Source organism: Mytilus californianus, unplaced genomic scaffold (genome assembly GCF_021869535.1).
Source record: "Mytilus californianus isolate M0D057914Y unplaced genomic scaffold, xbMytCali1.0.p SCAF_14, whole genome shotgun sequence".
Taxonomy (NCBI): Eukaryota; Metazoa; Mollusca; class Bivalvia; order Mytilida; family Mytilidae; genus Mytilus; species Mytilus californianus.
Window position 1 is genome coordinate 36371467 of NW_026262626.1, and position 14939 is coordinate 36386405.

Here is a 14939-nt window from a genome sequence, read left to right on the forward strand (position 1 = left end):
TTAAGCTTTAAAAATAAATTATCATAACGATATAATCGATTAATAATGATTGAACATCAATTGTCAACTCTATTTAAACTTATAAATACTCTCTTGTGACGATTAGTTTGATTTATTATAACGAATATTACCTTAATTGGTAGAATCAAATACTTTTGAGAGTTCCTTATCCGAAATATCCGAGACGACATCTTTATATTCATACGATTAGACATTAGTAACAAGGTTTTAAAACAGATTCGGTTACTTACAACTAGAAATTGACACACACACACTAAGCAAAGAAGCAGACATTTTGTATCATTGCGTACTTCCCTTAATTCTAGCAACATGTCAACGTCATGCTTATAAAGTATTCATGTTCCATTTTATTCGACATTCTAGAACCTGCGTTCCTGTCATGACTTTTGTAAATAGAGAGTTGCTGCTTACAAATAAGTTATTGGACCAAGCATTCGTAGTTGAAAAGTTGAAGTAATTTTTTAGCGAATGTTTTACGGATTTACTCGTTATATTGCTGGATATTTTTGAATATTTGTGTCAGGATAAATATAACGTTTTATAATTTGGTGCATCCGAAGAGTTTTATCAAATTTACCCTCATGAGAAGCTATCAGCAAAGAATTTAAAAGCCAATGATGTAAGCATGCTTAAAAACATGAGGAACTACGAGTGTATATAAACAAAAAGGAATACTAACCACAGATATGACCATAGAACTGATATGACTAAAATAGGATGTTTTTTTTTCTTTTTCTGGGTTGTGTCATCATCGAATGTGACGCGTTCGTATTCTCATTTTTTTGTGGCATTATGTGTCTTGTTTTTTTGTCTTTTTGTCTTTTCTTTGGGTTTTTTTGTATCGCCTGCGTGTTTTTTGTTGTTGCTTCATTGCTATCACGTGAAAATAAATTCAAATATGCATATCGATATTGATATTTTATTATATATAGTCAATTATACATATTTATTTTTGTTTGGCACATTTGTTTCATCAATTTAAAAGGAACAGCTGTTTTGATCTATATTTGGCGATGTTTTGTTTAAATCAAATTCAGTTGCTCATTTCATCTCTCAATCTTTGCTCACGTCTTCTCTCACGTGCCACAGTTTGCTCACAACGTATAACCTGAAAGAAAAAAATAATTTTGATGCAAATAGTGAATCAAAGAAATTTCCGAAATTTTAAATTAATAATGAAGGAGGCAATATTGATTTCTGAAACATTATGCATAATTGTGTTGTCGTATACCATTTTTTAATATTTGGGTTTATCGTAAGACAACAAACGAACAATTTAAATTCATGGGTCAAAGAGAAACCGTTAAAACCATGTAAAAAGAGGGAGGTAGACAAAACTAACAGCAATCTACATTATATAAATAAACTCATCATAGATACCAGGATTGACATATTTGCGCCAGACGCGCGTTTCGTTCACCAAAGACCCATCAGTGACGCTCAAATCAAAAAAAGTTCAAAAGACACCTTATATAAATGATATTGCTAGGAATCTGATCATGCTGTTTGTTTGACAGTCTCATGGCAAACGATATTTACTTTAATTATTTAATTGATTATCTATGGATCTCATCCCAAACTGTGATCTTTAATAGTATAAGAGCTTTAAGAAAATCGTCTATCAAATTTAAATGCTAAATGCTAAACACTAACACAAAGTATTCTGTTCACAATTTCAGCAATTCAAAATTCTTTACAAAATTAGCATTCAACAGAAACATTAAACCAGTAACTGTCTGGCCAGTCCTAAAGGCTCGTGTGTTTCTTTTAGAAGCGGCGCTAAATATAAATAAAATTGAGAATGGAAACGGGGAATGTGTCAAAGAGACAACAACCCGACCAAAGAGAAAAATACAGCCCAAGGTCACCAATGAGTCTTCAACACAGCGAGAAAATCCCGCACCCGGAGGAGAGCTTCAGCTGTCCCCTAAACAATAATGTATAATAGTTCAGCGAAAAAGGACGTCACACTAAACTCCGAAACATATAGATGAACCAAAATTATGAAAAAAATTACAAGACCAACAAAGGCCAGAGGTACCTGACTTGGGACAGGCGCAAAAATGCGGCGGGTTTAAACATGTTTTGTGAGATCTCAACCCTCTCCTAAGGTTTCAACTCCCTCAGGCAAAGTTGGCCTTAGAAGGATTTTGCTATTATATCAGGTCATTTTTATACGACCGCAAACATTTTTTTGGGATCGTATAATGGTATGTTGTCGTCGTCGTCTGCGTCTGCGTTTGCGTCGTTGGGTCTGATTTTATGGATGATGGTCCCAACTGTTTAAGAATTAGGGGCCCAACAAGGGGCCCAAAACAAGCATTTTTCTAGTTTTAGGATAATAACTTGTGTATAATATTTCGATTGCTCTGAAATTGTACCACAATGTTTAATACCACAAGTAGAAGGTTGGGATTCATTTTAGGGGTTATCAGGCCAACAGTTTAGGAATCTTTAACGGCCAAAAAGGGGCCAAAAACAAGCATTTTTCTAGTTTCCAGACAATAACTTGTGTGTAAGTATATGGATCTCTTTGACATTCTACCACAAGGTTCCATATAACAAAGGGAAGGCTGGGATTGAGTTTGGGGTTAATTGCCTTAAACATGTAGGAATTAGGGGCCAAAAAAGGGCCAAAAACATGTATTTTTCTAGTTTCTAGACAATAACTTGTGTGTAAGTGTATGGATATCTCTGAAATTGTACTACAAGGTTCCATACTACAAAGGAAAGGCTGGGATTGAGTTTTGGGGTTATTGCTCCAAGGGGGGTTTCAAAAAGTTGGGTGGGGGGGGGGGGGATTTTTTCCCAATTTTTTTTAAGAAATTTTGTAATTTTTTTTCAAAATTTTTCAAAATTTCGAATTTTTGAAAACTTTCAAGAAGAAATCTTCAATTGCACAGTATTGCGGAATGAATTTATAAGATCTTTGACCACATTTATTTTGTATCAGAAACCTATATTATGTAAAAAATTTGATCACAATCCAAATTCAGACAGTATCAAGCTTGAATATTGTGTCCAAATTTGCCCCAACTGTTCAGGGTCGTATCAGGCTGCGCTCAGCGAAGCATTTTATTTTATTATATAGCTCTACAACTGTTTCGGTTTTATACATCCTTGGCTTTCAAATATTCGGCTTTGAGAGTTCCTGACGAGGGTAAATCCAGAAAAGCGCTTCGGACGCATTAAATTTATAACGTGTTGTTTTCATTTTTTTATCCTATACCTCTAGCCAATGTGGAATAAACAAACACACAGCAATATATATTGATTATATTATATCTAGTACAACAAGGTTTTTCATTTTTTTAAGCAAATCAAAATAGCGATTTAGCAGGTATAATTCAGAGAAGATAACCTTAATTTATGAAACACCAAGATTCAATATGTCAGTGAGACCAGTGGTAATTGTATAAAACTAAATACAATATCTAAAAGTACTACAATTGCAACTTGAAGTTGCGAGAAACGTCAACTAATTCACAAAACTAACAACGCCATTAGGGAGTAATTAGTTGGTAAAGAATGCTGTAAATTATGAAAACTGTAGTTCTTTATTGATACTTTAAAAGATTATATCGCTTTTCTTTGAGATTTAATACCAACTAAATACTTTTATCCCACTCAGCATAGGAATATTTCAAATGTATCATTACGTAAAATACCATTACCATCAAATTTACATAAAACATATTATAACATTTAATATAAGGAGAACAAGTTTTTTCCCGGACTCCGAAGAAATCTATATAAATTACTAAGCAGATGTCTTAAAACATTCTATTGTTTATGTATGGTTTAAATAGCTCGGGTGTCTTCTGCCATCTTGGATTGTACAATAGCAGAAAACTATTGGTGTTAGATCTTTAATGAAATGTGCAAATTAGAATGTGTTTGAATTGTAAGAATTTTCATCTAAATGAAGAAAATTATGTGTTTTATCATATTTTTGCCATCTAAGGGGAGATAGCTCAGATAATGTAACTTTTATACTGGAATGTGTTATGAATTTACCAATTTTCTTTTGTAGCAAGAACATGAGTACCGTTGTCCTTATTTTTATTTCTTTTTTCGGAAGCCCATTATAAGAGCTATCTGCTCATATCTTATCTTAAAATTCTATCGTTTAGTTTTCATTTTATTGCTCAAAATTATGTTTTCAATGAACAATCTTTACAAAATCTGACAATTTTTCACAACCCGTAGCTTGAAAAAAAAGATCCGTGACCCATACTTTTCGTTATATATTGGAAAAAGCCATGAACTAAACTACATTTTGGCAAATTATTAAAAAATTCTATCAATTGTAATTTAGACCCCCATCTACCTTAATTGTAAAAGAAAGTATATAAATTTGAGTCAGTGGTTTACCGATGTTCAAATCTCAGAGGTCCTTAAAGAACATTCAAATCAAGGTAACAAACAAAAACCGATGGATTTGTACCAACTCCAAATGGAACGAGTCTTAATGTAACTAGCTAAAGGATTTTGGTTGTTACATTAGCGGACTTTATATTTTTGCTTTAATTTTGAAATTCTGGGTTTACCTAGCAAAATAATGATTTCATAACTTGCTGACATATTATTATCAACTGAGAGTGTCTTTAGTTATCATTGAGGCATATAAAGATGGAACAACTTATCGAACTCTAATTTTGACATATTTTATGAAAAATTAGAAAAACTTTCAAGGTTCATTAATTTTGGTACTGGATACACATATTCAAAGTTTTTATCTTTACTATTTAAGATTGTAAAAAGGTCAAAAAAACATTTTGTTATTTCTATTATCAATACTATTATCATATTAACTCAGGATTGTTTCCTCTTTTTAATTAACATAGCGCAGTTATATTATTAAATTAATGTTATTAATGATATTATATTATAATTTTTACTATTTTTAATCTAAATATGTATATGATTTCTTTTTTAAGGGCAATAACTGCTTCATCTTGTACAAATAAGGAGATGTTGTATGATTGCCAATGAGACAACTATCCACCAGAGTTCAAATAAAGTGAATGTTGTTTGCAATAGACAAAAAATATTTTTTATCCAAACAAATCTTTAAAATATACCAATCTCCTTGAATTTGTTTTAATAGTTACGTCTTTTTTTTTTATATATTTGGTATCTTTAACATATAATTTCTAATAGACTAAACTACCTTATTTTGTAAATGAGGACAATTCCTCGCCACTTTTTGGCCACAGATGTCCAAGTCGTCATTATTAATGCAGCAATCTACAAAACGGAATCATAATATATCATGTGTCAATGCTTAGAAGATTAAAACACAGAGTAAAACAAATAGGGGATGATAGATTCGTACTTATTTAGAATTTAATGTAATTGAAAAACAATTTTGACAGCATACACAAAAATGTTGCTACCGCTTGACACCGTTCACTACAATCTAAATCCTACAAGTGATGTGACGTTATTTTCATTTCGAGACTAGAGCAATTATTCATAGGCCTTGAGATTCTGAAACAGGGAATCGTACCTGAAAGAACTCGTCTCTTGGCATATAGACAGCTTTGTGGTATTTGAATTATCGTATTGTTCGGTTAATCTTCTATTTGACACCAACCAGTTGGGGGTACAAGATTAATGTGCATATTATTGTATGAATTTTTTCCATATTTTCTTACGTATGAAAACATTTCAAATCTGTTAAGAGTGAGAAATATGTCAAATCTATATGATAGAATAACTTAACATTGTTCATCTGCCATGTGTTTTTTAAAGATCATTTATTATTCCTTTGCCTTCTATGTGTTTTCTAAATATATTCTAAATGGTTTACTTTGTTTGTTTCGCTTAGATTATGTTTTATTACTTACTCTTGTAAAATAAAGAATAACATCATTTTTTATCTTTATGATTATTGTTATTATCATAATTAGTAGTAGTATTTAACATATACAATTTTGTAACCTGTAGAAAAGTAACTCACCAGAATGGCCTTTGTTTTTACAGACCAGAAGAAACATTATGAATAACACGATTCCTGCTTGTAACAACTTCATATTTGTAAATGACACGGACTATTCCAATCATTTGGCAACTTCTGGGCTTTATAGTATTCAACCAACCTACATAATAAATCAGCATTGATTTGGACTTCACATTTTGAAGCCTCAAAAATGTACACTCCATTCAGAATAAATAATTTGAACTTGTGTGTTATCCAATAATATGCAAATGTTTTCGCTACGGATTTTCCAACCAGAAATGTAGTAGGTGATAGATTAAAAACGAGCTCGTGTATCTCCTGCTTATTAGAATTATCGTTATCCAAATGCCATGATAATCGAGCATTTCAACAAAAGATTATACATTTAAACGTTTAACCACACTACTTCCGACTGTTAGATTTCGTTCTTTATTAATAAGTTGACACCTGTTGAGAAAACTATTTGATCTACAAATAAACATGGCAACCCCTTATCAAAGATACCAGGCTTATAGTTTGTTACGCCAGGCACGCGTTACATCTACAATCAAATACACATATCTCTCTCAAATCTTAAAGATGAACGGTGTATTCAATTTTCAAGACTTATTCAAATTGAAGATAAGTAAACAAAATTTAAAGGAAACAAAATTCAATGATCGATTAGAGATGTTTTAATAAAAAGAACTTAATATGATTGTGTTATTCTATTTTGAATACTTTTGCCAATTATTTGATACTTCACCATTTTCTCCATAAAGAAATGCATGTACTAAGTCAGGAATGTGACAGTTGTTTTCCATTCGTTTGATGTGTTTGAACTTTTGATTTTGCCATTTGACAAGGGACTTTCCGTTTTGAATTTTCCTTGGAGTTCGGTATTTTTGTTATTTTACTTTTCATGTATACTTTTTCTGTTATAGCTTTAAATACAGGAGTGTGCAACGTATATGCATTAGTTTTGTTTTAAGTCGTTCATCGTTATCATTCGGTTGAATAAGCTTCAACTTAAACACAAATTGACCTAAAATATTCCCTAATGTTGTAACATCATTTCTATTTCTCTTTTCAAAGGCTGCCAGGGTAATAATAATACATATTTACCATTAAGGCAATATTAACCTTAGTAAAAAATGTCAGGTTTCACGTTTCTAGAATATTTTCTATGATGCTGTTGGTTTCTTTTTTCAACAATTTTAATCTGATTATTGCATTGTTTTTAAAAGTTGCTAAAAACTGAAGTCATATTCGAAGATGGCATTTTCTCGTATCGAAATAAAGGTTTGTAAATCTTGAATCAAAAGTCAAAACCGTATAGATTGCAGGATATTTGTCATCATACGTGAAACGAAATCGTTGTAAAATCTATAACTAGAAATACAAATATTCGAATGATAAAAAGTTCAATTGTTCAAGAGTTCATAATGGTCTCACCGGTCTGTGATCGCATAGATTTCGATGCTAACGTGTACTGAATTCTGATGTTATTGAATTGGTTTTCCTATACCCATGCTTTTGTAAATAAGATTTTCAGGTCAATCCTGTCTTTTCCTTCTTTGCTAGGCTTTTTGTGTGATTTTATCTTTTTGGTTCTGTACAAATTTATTAATTGTCCACAGGTTACATGTATTGCATGTACGATTTTAAAATAAATGATTGTAAAAAAAAATCATAATATAGTAATGACGTGCACATTTATTTGTTTTTACCAAATATTGTTTTTGTCCAAGTTGTGTTACATATTTTTATATTCAGCCCCGAATTCTGGCATTTTGTAAAGATTTCATACTGATACCAAAATAAATGAAAATAAACAGTTGGGCTTTGTTGTTAATTGTTTGACTTTATGACTTCTGGGGTAAAAATTATATTTTCAAAATTTTACGTTTGAAATAACATGTATAAACGAATAAGATGAATAGATGAAAAGTTATCGAATTGTAGTGAAATAACTACTATATAAGCAAGGTATGTATATCATGATTCGAGTCATTTTTGTCGCTGTAATTTGAAAGAACAATCAAAATATTTGATTTCATCCCTCATGCCTAAACAATCAGAACAAAATCGGAATGAAAACGTGAAGAGTGTAAAGACAATAAGACATCATATTATTTTTATCCTCTCTTACGAAACTGAAGTTTATATATAGTAGACCTGTCAGATAAAAAAATAGGATGTCTTATTGTCTTTACATCGATTTTGTTCTGAGTGTTTAGGCATGTGGGATGAGATCGAATATTTTGATTGTTCCTTAATATTACAGCAAAAAAAAAATGAATCGAATCATGAAATACACACCTTGCTTACATAGTAATTATTACACTACAATACGAAATTTTTTTCTCAAGAAATCATGAATGTCAAACAATTAACAACCAAACCAAACTGTATATATACTAAAAGTACGACTAAAACACAACTATGTTTGTATGTATTTGAGACAATTATTTTCATTCTTTCTGATTCTAGTTAAATGGATCTTTTTTACGTTATCATTGAACTTATTCTATATTGAAAATAAAATATCATTTTGAAACGATAAAAGTGGTTTTAACCATCACATTCTTCCATAACAACTATTAAATGGAAAGTATTCGTCAATACGATTAACTTTAAAACTACCATCATTCCAATTCTAAAAGTAAAACAAATGGGAAAATTAGTGGATCAATTAATATATTTTGATTATGCAAATTTGTTTGTAAACAACTGAAGAATACTGATCTTAATGGTAAACAGTTGGGAAAAATATAATTATTTTCGTTGTTCAATTCATTCCAATCTTTTCTGGTTCGAACGAAATTTGGTGTTACTGACAAACAAAAGAAGTGGTACAAAACAACAATCATGAAGAAATATCTTTTGTAGTGGTAACATTGATAACAGAAATGGAAGAATTAACAAACTGTAGTCCCTTGGTAGAGCTGTGTTTTCCCAATTTGAACTAGCTAACTAATTATGATCTGAAACGGCCATTTTATAATAAACAGTTCTTGAAAGACTGAACAATAAATTGTTAAGTCGTTTTCAATCTTTTAGTCAACTTCCAGATTTATTAGCTGCGGAAAATTCAGTAAAGTTCAGACTGATATCTTGCAGTCAATTCAATTCTGTGCAGTCTATGTTCAAACTTTTCAGTATTGGTTTTTTACCTGTACACATCAACAACAACTGAATTGTCTAAAAAGGTACCTAACAGTACTGAATTGACTGCAGGTGCATAGTCTGAAAAATTCTAAATTTACCGCAGTCGATTAGTCTGACAATTGATTAAAGACTGAACATGACTTAATAATTTATTGTTCAAACCTTTCAGATGTTGTTTAGATCAAAATGACCATCTGAGACTAACGTTCATTAACTAGTGTTATAGATTGACAAAGGACATTCATATATTTTTTATAAAGTTATTCTAAAACATAATTTTCCTCTCATACCTTTGCTGAGTTGGGTTTTTTAGGAAGACGTTTGATCATTATTATCAGACACAGTCCGCTTTTTCTCCATTCGTTTATATTTATTCACATATTTTTTTTAATTTGAAATTCTCTTTGAATCCTGGTTTGTATAAAACCTACAAAGACTTTACACACCTCGATCATTCAACAAAACTAATCATTTAAAATTCAAAAAAATTAGACAGTTGTATTATTGTATAAAAATCATATTTCACATAAGGCCTTGTAAGTTTAAGTCAATACTAGACAGTCATAACTTTAAGTCGGAAGAAAAGATCTAAGAAATTGATTAATTCATTCATTTACTCGTAAAAATAATGACACTGCACATGACAATGCATACAGGTAAAGTATGAATAGAACAACATTATATATAAACATATATTAAGTAGTTTAAATTAGTCGAAAACAGAGAGAAATAAATTGAAGAATTTTTTTTAACATTTTTAACAGAACGATGATTACAACTTGAGGATATAACTCAGATGACTTGACTGTTTAATCAAACACCAGTTAACAGGAATTATCCGACAGCAAATATGTGCACTTCATATGACATTGCACAAAGAAATACAATGATTTGGACAACGATATATATTGCACAATTTAAGTTAAGCTCATATAGATCGGAAGATAAGTTCTAGCAATTATTTTTTTTAATACGGAGAAATGGTGTCTGTTTTAGTATCTAAGTTAATGTTTTTATGCTTCAAGTTTCTGTCATATTGAATTGATGCTTCCGCACAATAGTTGTCCGTGTGAATGCAAGAATAAAAATCCAACGATACTGTCTTGAGTTTTAAAAAACTGTTCAACTCAGCCAACACAAGAAATAGTATGCTGTTTATATCTAACATTTATGAATCTCCAAAAAAAACTAGCTGCTTACAGTTTCGTTTCCGAGAATGTTTCGTTTGAATCAAATTTGTTTTTTCTTCACAAAGCATGTTTTGTCGCCTGTCAAATATGAAATCTGAGATACAACTTTATCATTCACGAAATAGAGTTTTAAAGAAATGCAAATCAATCGTTATCTCTTTTTAAAAAAACGGAATGTGAAGATGGATAGCGCTAGTTTTTTTCCTAATATTTGTTAGAAGCCCCTATTGAGAATATGCCTTTGGTTTTACATTTGTCAGTAGTAATGTACAATAGTATACTTTGTCACGTATTAACGTTTACAAATCTTAAGAGATACGTCACATTCTTGAATATTCTTATTGAATAGCTTGCATTAACACAGAATAACATTAACACAACACGTAGATTAGCAAAAACGATTTAAAAAACAATTATTCTTTTTTACTGAAACTGACATAGCAAAATGCTGGATAGTTTCAAAGTCAACATATTTTTTTCCGTTCTGATGACGTGTTTTTCAATCGACATTCTTTTGGGAAACATCTTTGCCCAGCTGCCAGCTGTTCTTTATTCACAAGACTGACTGACTCATATTTTAGTTTACACGAGAAACTTTATATAAAAATGTACGACAAAATAGACGATGTTTCATTTCCAATTGTTAATTTTCCCTTTTTGACGGTGATGTTCCTTTTGCATTTTCTTACGGTGTGTACATTTCATAACTTCATCGCTATGCCTTTTCAATGAACATAATATATGTACTATTGAGAAATTATGAAGTTAGGGATTTCGTTACCGCAAATTAAATTTAGTCATAGATACAAAGAGCTATAGAGTTCTTATGAAAAATGGGATATAACATCCTAATTGTTACGGTCATGGTGTTTATAAAGCCCGGAAATTGAGATACGATCCATCCTTTGAATAAACTAGTTCTTAAAGGTTATCGATATAACACAATAGTAAAATCTTTAAATATTGTTTTTATTGGTGCTAACAATGATTTTGTTTTCAAAAAAATTAAACAGAACAAGATATATATTGCTATATATGCACATTTATGAGAACTCATTATCCAATATTCTGCCTATACGGTTTACTAGTACTTATTATTGTGGCATTGTACAATGTCATGCGTTTCTCAGACTGTTGATGACGTTTCTAAACTAAATCCATTGGATGAGAACTGATTGATACTTTAGTCTGAGAGTACAAGATGTATTTCATAGTTGTTATTGGCCTTGAACTAGCTTTCAGTAATTGCAAGTACTCTTATTCATGTACTTTGTATCTATTGTTTTTATGTTAGTTGTTTTTGTGCCTCGTATCGATCTTTTGCTACTTATTTTTACAATTTATTCTTATGTTATGCTGTTTCGCCACTAACCTATGTTAGAAGGAGAGTTGACCCACAATGTTTAACCCCGCCAAATTTGTGTATGTGCCTGTCTCAAGTCAGGAGCCTGAAGTTCAGTGGTTGTCGATGGTTCATGTCTGTCATAATTGTTTTTCGTAAATGGTTTTGTTATAAATTAGGCAATTGGTTTTCTCGTTTGAATTTTATAGCCTTTTATAGCCGACTATACGATATGAAGGCCGTACGGTTCACTATAATTGTTTACATTCACTTCATTTGAACTCTCGTAAATAGTCGTCTATTTGGCAATCATACCACATTTCCCTTTTTTTATTGATACAGAAGCTGCTAAAGAAAAAAGATAAGCAGTTGGCATTAGATATAATCTAACTTCACTTTCCGCTATATAGCTGAGTTGAGTCATTTACAGTTTGAAGACGACAGTATATAAACATAAGGAGATGTGGTATGATTGCCAATGAGACAACTATCAACCAAAGTTAAAGTGATTACATCTATTCCAATAAACTTGTAAAATGACACCTCAGATACAGTCTGACTAATATAAATGCTTAAATATATAAATTGACAATGTTAGTCGGTTGACATATTTTACGAAAAAGGGATGATTTTAATTTTCCTATTGTCAGCTTTTAATTCCTGTAAAGCAAAATTCCGACAGCGGCTGCATATGGAGTATATATCTCCCAGCATATGCAGCGTTCTAGAGTTTGCGTATGCCTACATTGATTTCTTTCGTAGTCTTAGGGTCACTGTTTATAAGGCAGCTATCGCATATATGATTGCAAATGTAACAGGTAGATTTATCCCCTTGCAAGTTCTAAGGACGCCATCATGATTTGGTTGACCGTTTTTGTCGTTACCACAATGCCATCTTTTTTTCGATATTTTTAATTAAATGCAGCTTATCACCTGATTTATACCAGAATGATAAAAACTACAGCACACATCTGTTGAGCAGAAACTGCTGAAATCTTCAGAGCATCTTAGTTCACCAAAGGTTTTTGGGTTGGCTTTTTTTCCCTCAATTTTTGTTTTGTGTAATGTTTTAATTTTTCATTGTTGTATTCGTAATGGTCTTTTGCTGTTTTCATTTTTTTGTTTTTTCCCATGTGGTTGTCTGTTTTTATTACTTATGAATTTCTATTTCAATTCGGTATCTACTCTCTCTTCTTACCAAATAGTTATAAACGTTAAGAATATTCATAAACAACTGTCACTTATTTGACTCTTACTTGAAATTTGACATATTTGTCTACTCTTGAAATAATTTTCGTGAAACAAACCATTTAAAAAAACTGATTAACACCACCGAATGAGACTTTGTATTCACTAAGAGCAAAACGAGGGTTTCCATATGTGGAGCAGGTCTTGCTTACCCTTTCAGAGAACCATCCACTACCTACGATGATTAGTAAGGCTCGTGTTACTTTGTATCTAGTTTTATATATTGGGTTTTTCAGACTGATGTTTGTCTTTTCGTCTCTTTTATTTTTTGTCAAGACGTTTTCAGTATAATTGAACTTATTAGTTTTGAATGCCCCCTAGGAATCTTCTGCCACTTTTTCATGACGCTTCCCAAAGAGTTGGTTTTCAATTAAATACTATGATGTGACACCATTCAACCTGTTGGGAGTATTTTCTCTTCTTTTTTTTTAGCCGTTCATTCAACATACAGCAGTGACTACCTTACCTAGCTTTTTGTAGAAGTTTATATATACCATGGATATGATTGCCAATGAGAATAATATCCAACAGGGTGCCGATATAGCAGATTTAAGCACCTATATGTCACAACACGGCCTTCAAAAATGAGCAAAACCCATACCGTATAGCCGCTATAAAAGGTTTGAATTTTGACAAAACATTTGATTAAAAACCAATATTAAAGACAAGAACCAACGACAACCACTGAATAACATAATCCTAACTTGTGACTGGCACATATAGGATGTGACGTGTTCAAAACATGTTAGTTAGCGCTCATCACTCACCTAACCAGAGAACGTGGTGTAATAGCTGCACAGCATTACATCAAACTGTAAATGTCAGTTGGAAATGGCTTTACTCGACAGATCAGAACAAAGCACAATAAAACAACTTATGTAAAGACAAAAGACACAAAGTGGCGATCTAACATCGCTTGACACTGTTGATCAACTTACATGTTCCACTTGTTATATTCTTGATAAAATTAGTAGACGTCATGTTGGTACCTACGCTGTGTATGTACTTTCACAACAAATGGTCTTGATATGTAAAGGAATGGTTTGTATGTATATAAAACAGGTTCCATCATATTTTGCAACTGAAGAAAGTCAGTATACCTGTACCATGAGTCGTTATATTTGACTTTATTTTTACGTCTATTTGTTTACAGGATTCAGGTGTTGGTAGCTGGTGTGGTCTGTAGTGCTGCCCAAAATTATTCCTAGTATCGTATTAAACCAATAATTTTAGCTTGTCTTTAATTTAATAATGAGAAATAATACTGATGGAAAGGGTTAAAAAGTAATAGTTTATATTAATTTAGAGCATTATAATATTGCATGCAGCAGACTAACAAATCATCGAAGTACATGTTGTATTTTAGTATCAAGATTTTATTATTTCCTCTTTTAGGGAAGAGGTAGTTATATGTATCATTTCCAGTTTGATGATGAAATAGATGTTGATAATGTGGAAAGGGGTTAATTTGGATGTCAATTAAAATGCAATAAGGTTCATTTTTGTCATCTTTTGTTCAAATGAAATACATGTAACTATGGATTAAGCAATTATTGTCAATTGTTAATATTATCTGCTACAAACTGACTATAACACGTAGACACGAAGCCCATTATCGGATTAAAAGAAACATACATTTTAAACAAAAAGATAATTATGTGGGAAAATTTGAGCTATAGATGACAATTAAAAGATATAATAAGTAAAGTCCGAAAGATAATAGTCCAAACAATTGACATGCTTTTCATCCGTTTATATTGGTGTCAACTCTTCTGGTGCGCAGAATTAGAAATATGGCTGTAGAAACTTTTAAGATATTAAATAATATTGCTCCTTCATCTTTGAACAGTCTTCTAAAAATCAAATCTACAAAATACTCTTTTAGATATAGTAATATATAAGTTGTTCCCCGGGTAAAAACATCTACTTATGGTATAAAATCGTTTAAATATGCTGTAGCTACCCTGTGGAACAGTCTTCCAGACCATTTCAGGACGGAAAACAGTTTTTCTCAATTAAAGAA

At 31.3% G+C, this 14939-nt stretch overlaps 1 protein-coding gene and 1 long non-coding RNA gene across 7 annotated transcripts in view; one reads left to right on the forward strand and one right to left on the reverse strand.

Annotated features, from left to right (window-relative positions):
- The window catches only part of LOC127724635 (E3 ubiquitin-protein ligase rnf213-alpha-like), a 1011139-nt gene that overhangs the window by 445422 nt on the left and 550778 nt on the right, over positions 1-14939 (forward strand). The window lies entirely within an intron of this gene.
- On the reverse strand, positions 983-6194 carry LOC127724813 (uncharacterized). The gene is made up of 3 exons (XR_007992724.1): positions 5987-6194; positions 5195-5271; positions 983-1129 (listed from the first exon to the last, which is right to left on the reverse strand). It is a non-coding gene; the product is annotated as an uncharacterized LOC127724813 (long non-coding RNA).